Source organism: Momordica charantia (assembly GCF_013281855.1).
Source record: "Momordica charantia cultivar OHB3-1 chromosome 1 unlocalized genomic scaffold, Mcharantia_2.0 BLBB01000001.1, whole genome shotgun sequence".
In the NCBI taxonomy this organism is placed as follows: domain Eukaryota; kingdom Viridiplantae; phylum Streptophyta; class Magnoliopsida; order Cucurbitales; family Cucurbitaceae; genus Momordica; species Momordica charantia.
Window position 1 is genome coordinate 6,101,453 of NW_028275157.1, and position 7,031 is coordinate 6,108,483.

Sequence of the window (7,031 nt, forward strand, 5' to 3'; positions counted from 1 at the left end):
TAACCCAAGAGGTTTTATGGTGAGATACTAGGTAACGGATCATCTAAACTCACTTTCGATGCAAACTAAGTGTTTCTAACATGAATTCTAATCAAGTTTGGTTTGCTTTTGGATTTAGGAACCCTTCGGTGAACTTGGTAGCGCTTTAGAACTTGGTGGTAAGTAGTTCTTACTTGGGGGATGTTTGTTGATTGAATATGTATGAATTGTGTGGTGCTTTCGGTGTGTTTATTATTTATTAATATGTAAGTTAATAGGTGTTATTGAGATGGTTTTGAGCTTAACTTTGCTATACTTGAATATCTCATGTATTTAGAGTTTGTTGGGCATCAATTGAGGACTTCTAGTTGTTATTGTTGGGTTGCATCTTTGCTGTTTCTTTTGTTCCTTTCCTTTTACATATTAGGAAAATATCTTGTGTCATGATTATTGGATGTGCCTTGAAAGTTGCTGCTCGGTATGGCTGGAAGTGATTAAGCTTTGATGTTTGAAAGCATGTCTTGGGATTGAAAATGCACGTGATAGTTTTATGTTATTTAGTTTATGTTTGCTTAGTTGGAAGCTACGGGATTATTTTCTTGTTTTGTACGATGAAGAGCATGTTGGATAATTGTGTTTTGATTAGATGTGTGAATGGCTTGTCGATGCATTTGAAAGATTGGAATTGGTGGCCTATCGAGTAATGAAAAGTATGTAGACGAGGGGCGGGTGCGTGCGTTGATGTTTATTATTTGGTTGCCGTTGTGCTGTTTTGTGATGTTTAATATTGATTTCGATACGTTATTGTGCAGTGTAACTCTTGTTTATGTTGGTTTATGTGCCTGAGTAGTGTTGCATGTCCGTCGGTGATAATAGTGGAAATTTTGTATTGTTGAGCTGCTGAGATCTGATGTGGAATGATGTGTGTTGCGGGGATGCTCGTTAAAGTGGACTTATTGTGGAGATGTTGTTGTCTGAATTTTTGCATAAGATGTTTGGCGTGTCTGATGTGTTTATTTATGTCTAGCAATGCTTATTGAATACTGATGTTGGATGATTTCTTCGAATGTTGGATATTAAATGTTTGGATGAATTGTGTTGGGCGTGCTCTTAAAAGTTTTCTGAACCGCTATGTGAAAAGTATGTTATGTGAAGCATGCCATAGGGTTATTTGTTGAAGCTTTTGTGTGCTCTATGTTGTGATCAGGTTGGTTGCTGTCAAACTTTGTGTTTTTGAGATCTGTGATGCATTGAAATCATACTAGTGGTTGTGTGTGATGGGCGTTGTGGTGGTTGCTGTTATTAGGGAAGTAGTACTGAAATCCTGGTTGGAGGCTAGAAATGATGTGTGGAGTTATGAAAGTTACGAAGTGAATGGGTGAGTGTCAGGGCCTCGGGTATAAATGGTCGAGGGCTGATACGTCACTAATTGGGTATCGAGGCCTCGGGTATAAATGGTCGGGGGTCGATACGCCAATATTGGATAAAGATGAGCGTCGAGGCTTCAAGTATAAATGGTCGGGGGTCGATGCGAGTAGTCTTTCGAAAGGAGAACTATTGGGGCCTTGGGTATAAATGGTCAAGGGCCATTAGATTGTAAGACATCGAGGCCTCGGGTATAAATGGTCGAGGGTCGATGCAGAGTTCAAGGCCTTGAGTATAAATGGTCAAGGGCCAATAGATGGTGAAGTCATCGGGGCCTCGAGTATAAATGGTCGAGGGCCGATGGAGTAGTGTCGGGGCTCTGGGTATAAATGGTCAGGGGCCGACTCTACTCGAAGGAGTTAAATGTGGAAGGTTAGGATAGCCGTGATAAGCGTAGAGATGCTTGAGATGTTAGGGAGACTAGAGGCTAGTTGTTAACGTGTTTCCTGGTTGTGGTTGTCACTGAACTTTATGGAATGTGTTTATGTTTGAATGCATGATGTGATGAAAAGCATGACTATGAATGTTTTATGATTTGGTTGGGCATGATGTGTGTGTGTTGATTCTTTAATAAGCATGACACGTTGTTCCTTGATAAGTATGCTGTTTGTGCGTGACCCTTCAGATAAGGGCTGCTTACTGAGTACTGTGGTTGTACTCATCCCTCTTCTTTCCCCTCCAGTTTGCAGGTATCGAGCTAGCTCTTGGGATGGTGATGGCGAGGAGGAGACTTGATCGGAAAGACCATTAGCTATGCCGCATGCAATTAATTTCTTTTAGTTAGGGTAGTTGTGGCTATTTAATCGTGTAGTTCAGTTGTTAGCGGTTGGTCTTGTTTAGTTGTATGGTCTAAAGGATGTTGTAAGGTTGCCGATTCATTATTCTTTTTAGAGCATTAATCGTGTTAGCTTCTTGAACTACGGTATTGTAACCTAATTAGGATATTTATGAGTACATTTGTTTAAGTTGATCGTACTTGAATAAGTTCTTGCGCCATTGTCATTCAAGATGTTAATTTTCTTTTAGTGGATGGTTTATAGTTAGTAGAGGTCTCCTTGAAGGGTTTGGTTGATGTGAAGTCGGTAGTTAATGGTTTATCTGTACAGGATGAGAGTTTCTCTTAAATCTTTAGTGGGTTGTTCTAATTGTTCAAGCTCTCGTGAGTGTTAAAGATCAGAGTAGCGCAGCAGAAGCGTGGTAGCTTTATTGCTTAGTTTTGTTGTGAAGACAATTCTCTTGTTTTTATGAAAATTTTAGGTAGTCTTAGTAACGGTCCCTGTTGGGAAATGGTGAAATTCCTGGGGCGTTACAAAAACTATATATTATGAGAGAAATTATTTGAATAAGATTCATGTTAAAACTATAGGTTAAAAATAATGTGCATAAGATATACATTAGAACTATAGGTTATACGAGAGAAATGTTATAGAATATGATTCTAGTTTTATGATAAATAATTAAGTGTTAATTATTTATTTGATTTATATATATGTATATATATATATATATATAATATATATATATATATATATATATATTAATTGGATTAATAATTAATAATTATTTATTAATTAATATGATTAATTAATAAATTAATTTTATATTTTAATTATTATATATATATATATTATATATATATATTAGTTATTAATATAAATATATATATATATATTATTACTATTATTAATATTAATAATATTAAACTCCTTTGCAAAATTGCAAGGGAGTGGGAGGTTAGTGTGACGTGGGGAGTTACCCCACGTCACTGTTTTGTTTTCTTGGCAGTTCTGTAAAAAATGCAAGAATGTAGAACATAGCAAGAACTCTCCCAGTTTTCTCTCGATCAAGCTCTCGCTTAACTCTCCCTGACATTCCAAACATGTGGCTCCCACCAGCACGATCCCGAGACTGAAGAGGATAGCGAGGAAGACATAGTGGTGGTGTTCGAGGGAAACTCGTTGAAGAAACGTTCTTCAAAGGTAGAATTTCCCCTGTATTTTTCTTCTATAAAATTCGATTTTGTATCCCGAAAATCAGCAACGAAAATCCGCTTCCGCTCCGGGATTCACATCCCTTCAAAGGTCACAACAGATGCAGAGATGTTAGGAGAAAGAAGAAATAGTGGAACTCATACCATGAACATGGATGAAGCTGAATCTAAAGAGGATCATCAAGAGCCCAAAAGATCTATGTCGAGTAAAGCTGGAGAATCCGTGTCCAAAAGAACTGAGGAATTGAAAAAGTCGGAGCAACCATAAATTCATGCGACAATAGCATATTATGTTCCAGCAGTGCCTTACCCGAAGCGATTGTAGAAAAAGAATCAGGAAGGGCAGTTCAAAACGTTCCCTAAAACGCTTAAATAGATACATATAAATATCCCTATGGTGGAAGCTTCGGAACAAATGCCTACATATGTAAAGTTCTTGAAGGACGTCCTCACTAAAAAGAGACAGTTAGGAGAATTCGAAACAGTCTACCTGACAAAAGAGTGCAGCACGATTTTGACCAGCAAGGTACCAGAAAAAATTAAATACCCTGGAAACATCACAATTCCAGTATCAATTGGTGATCCTAAAATTGGGTAGGCATTAAGTGATCTCGGAGCATTAATTTAATGTCATTATTAGTATATCAAAGGCAAGGCATGGGTGCAGTTAAGCCAACAACAGTCACCTTGCAGCTAGCTGATCGGTCCATTGCTAACCCTAAAGGACAAATTGAGGATGTGCTAGTTCAAGTAGACAAATTTATATTCCCTGCTGATTTTATTGTTCTTGATTTTGATGCAGATGAGGAAGTGCCATCGTCCTAAGAAGACCATTTTTAGCAACTGGCAAAGAACTAATGGATGTACACAAGGGATAGGTCACTATGAGGGTACAAGACCAATAGATCAAATTCTTGGTATATGAATCTATGAAATATCCTCCGGACGCTGAGGAGTGTGTTGTTTAGAGAGTACTACATGAATCTAAAAGGATGGCTCTAAGTTCGGAATTTATGCTTGAGCACCAAAATCAGGAGCTGGAGAATATGCTGCAGCAAGTAGAGGAATTTTATCACGAAGTTCTGTTTATGGATGGCGGGAAGAAGATAGCCAATTCATGGTCAAAGGTGTACGAGAATCTAAGGCTACAAGAAGTTACTCAAAAGCATCTTAAACCGTCTGTTGAGGAGCCACCAGAGCTGGAATTAAAAGCCCTTCCGCAGCATCTTAAGTATGAATATTTAGGAACGTCCAATACCTTGCCGATAATTATTGCTGCAAATTTTCCTAAGAATAAGAAAGAGGAATTGCTGCCAGTGCTAAAGGAGCACAAAAGGGATATACGATGGAAAATAGCTGATATAAAAGGAATTAGCCTTAGCCATTGCATGCATAAAATTGTTCTGGATAAGAATTGTCCGAATTCAATTGAACATCAACAGAGGTTGAAACGAACAATGAAAGAAGTGGCGAAGAAGGAGATAATCAAATGGCTGGACGCTGGAATTATATACTCAATCTCAGATAGTGAATGGGTCAGCCCAGTACAATACGTCCAAAGAAAGGATGAATGACAGTGGTGGAAAACGCAAAAAACTAACTCATTCCTACACGGACAGTGAATGGCTAAACGATCTGCATGGATTACCAGAAGGTTAACAAGGCTACAAAGAAAGATCATTTCCCCCTGCCTTTCATTGACCAAATGCTGGATAGATTGGCTGGTCAAGATTACTACTGTTTTTTTTACGGTTATAGCGGATACAATCAGATAAAAATCGCACCTCAAGATCAGCATAAGACAACCTTCACCTATGTGTATATAACTTTTGCGTTCAAAAGGATGCCTTTTGGACTATGTAATTGTTAGGGTTGAGTTTTTACTGCAGAAACATGTGTCGGTAAGCCTGTTTGACCACGATTTTGACTATTTTCCCATCATTATTTGCCAAAAAGGACCACATATTCTTAAAGTAGAACATGCATACATTATTTATGCATAAAAGTCAAACTATGGTACATTAGGAAAAATATGAGAAAAATGCGGTCAAAGTTGGAAGAAAATAACAGAAATCTGGTTTTGCAGAATTGCGCCCGACGTATTTTTGGAGGACAAAATGACAAAACGCACGTTTTGATTAATGAAGGGCAAGGATGACATTTCCCACATTTCCACCTAAAATGGTGGGGAGTTTCAACCAACCTATGGTGCTAGAAGTCATCTCTCTAGCAGAATTTCATCCCTTCCAAGCTTCATTTCATCTTTTTTTAGTTGTACTCTAGTTGTAGAACACGTTTTTAGGGTTTATGTTTATGTTCTAGTTGTTAATTTCTTTGTTCTTCACGCTTTAACCTTTTTTATTACTTTTAATTCAAGTTCTTACTTCCGTCCTTTGTTCATTCAGTTCTTTTAAAGTTCTTCAGTGAGTTTCAACTCCCCTCTTGTCGAGAGAGGAAAGGGTCAAGTTAGAACTTATTGTACGAATTATTTATTTATTTAAATTCAATGAAAAATATTTCCTTTATGATTTCGTGCATTTACTTGCATTTAATTATGTTCTAAATGAAGGGATGTGAATCCCGAAGCGGAAGCGGACCGTTGTTCGTGACATTTCGGAAACAAAATCACAAAGTGCAAGAAGAAAACCACAGGAGAAAAATTACGTTTGAATAACCTTTCTTCAATGAATTTCCCGACACTACCAATGAGTCTTCTGTGCTATCCTCTTGGGTTTCAAGAACACGCTTGTGGGAGCGTTTCGTTTGGAAGAAGAGGAGATGTTTTTTAGAGAGATCGATTGAAAGAAATTGGGAGAGCTTTTTTCTCTGTTCTTTTCTTTTCTATCCAGAACACTTCTGCAATCCTAGAAAAAACAAGTGACGTGTTCCCCACGTCACATAACTCCTCATTCCCCTGCAATAATGCAGGGGAGTTAATAATTAATTATGTTAATTAATTATATTAATATAATTAATAAATTAAATAATTATTAATCAAATTAATAATTAATTAATTAAATGTAATATTAAATAATTATTAATCAAATTAATAATTAATTAATATTAAATAATTAAACATTAATTATTTAACATTTAATTAAATATCTCATATTTAATTAAACCATATTCTCTCGTATAACCTATAGTTCTAATGTACATCTTATGCACATTATTTTTAACCTATAGTTTTAATATGAATCTAATTCATATTAATTTTATTTGAATCTCATTCAAATAATTTCTCCCATAATATATAGTTTTAATTTATAATAAACTATATATTATAATGTATCAATATACATATAATCTCTTTAGTAATTTGAACAATTCAAATTCTTCATAAACTTGATCCTCGTTTTACCCGTTATGAGCTAGCAAAGGGACGTAATGGATCTACAGATCCGAAGCTCCAACGATATGAGATTAATCGGTCAAACTAATTTACCGAGTTAATCAACATTCGTTAACTACGGGTCATTCTACTAAAGACCCGCAGTTGCACTCTTCTCACTGCAGAACGTTTTCGTGTCCACGGATATACGACCATTAATGACAAGTCAATCCTTAACGAGTGCTCGTAACTCAAGTTGGGTCAAATTACCGTTTTACCCCTGAGTTACATCTAACTCCTTAAATA

The 7,031-nt window shown here is 36.5% G+C and overlaps 1 long non-coding RNA gene across 1 annotated transcript; it reads left to right on the forward strand.

The window, feature by feature from the left end:
- The first annotated feature begins 277 nt into the window (after nucleotides 1–277).
- LOC148213175 (uncharacterized) lies at nucleotides 278–2,388 on the forward strand. Its single transcript, XR_015791669.1, has 2 exons — nucleotides 278–689; nucleotides 2,087–2,388. It is a non-coding gene; the product is annotated as an uncharacterized LOC148213175 (long non-coding RNA).
- The last annotated feature ends 4,643 nt before the right edge of the window (nucleotides 2,389–7,031 follow it).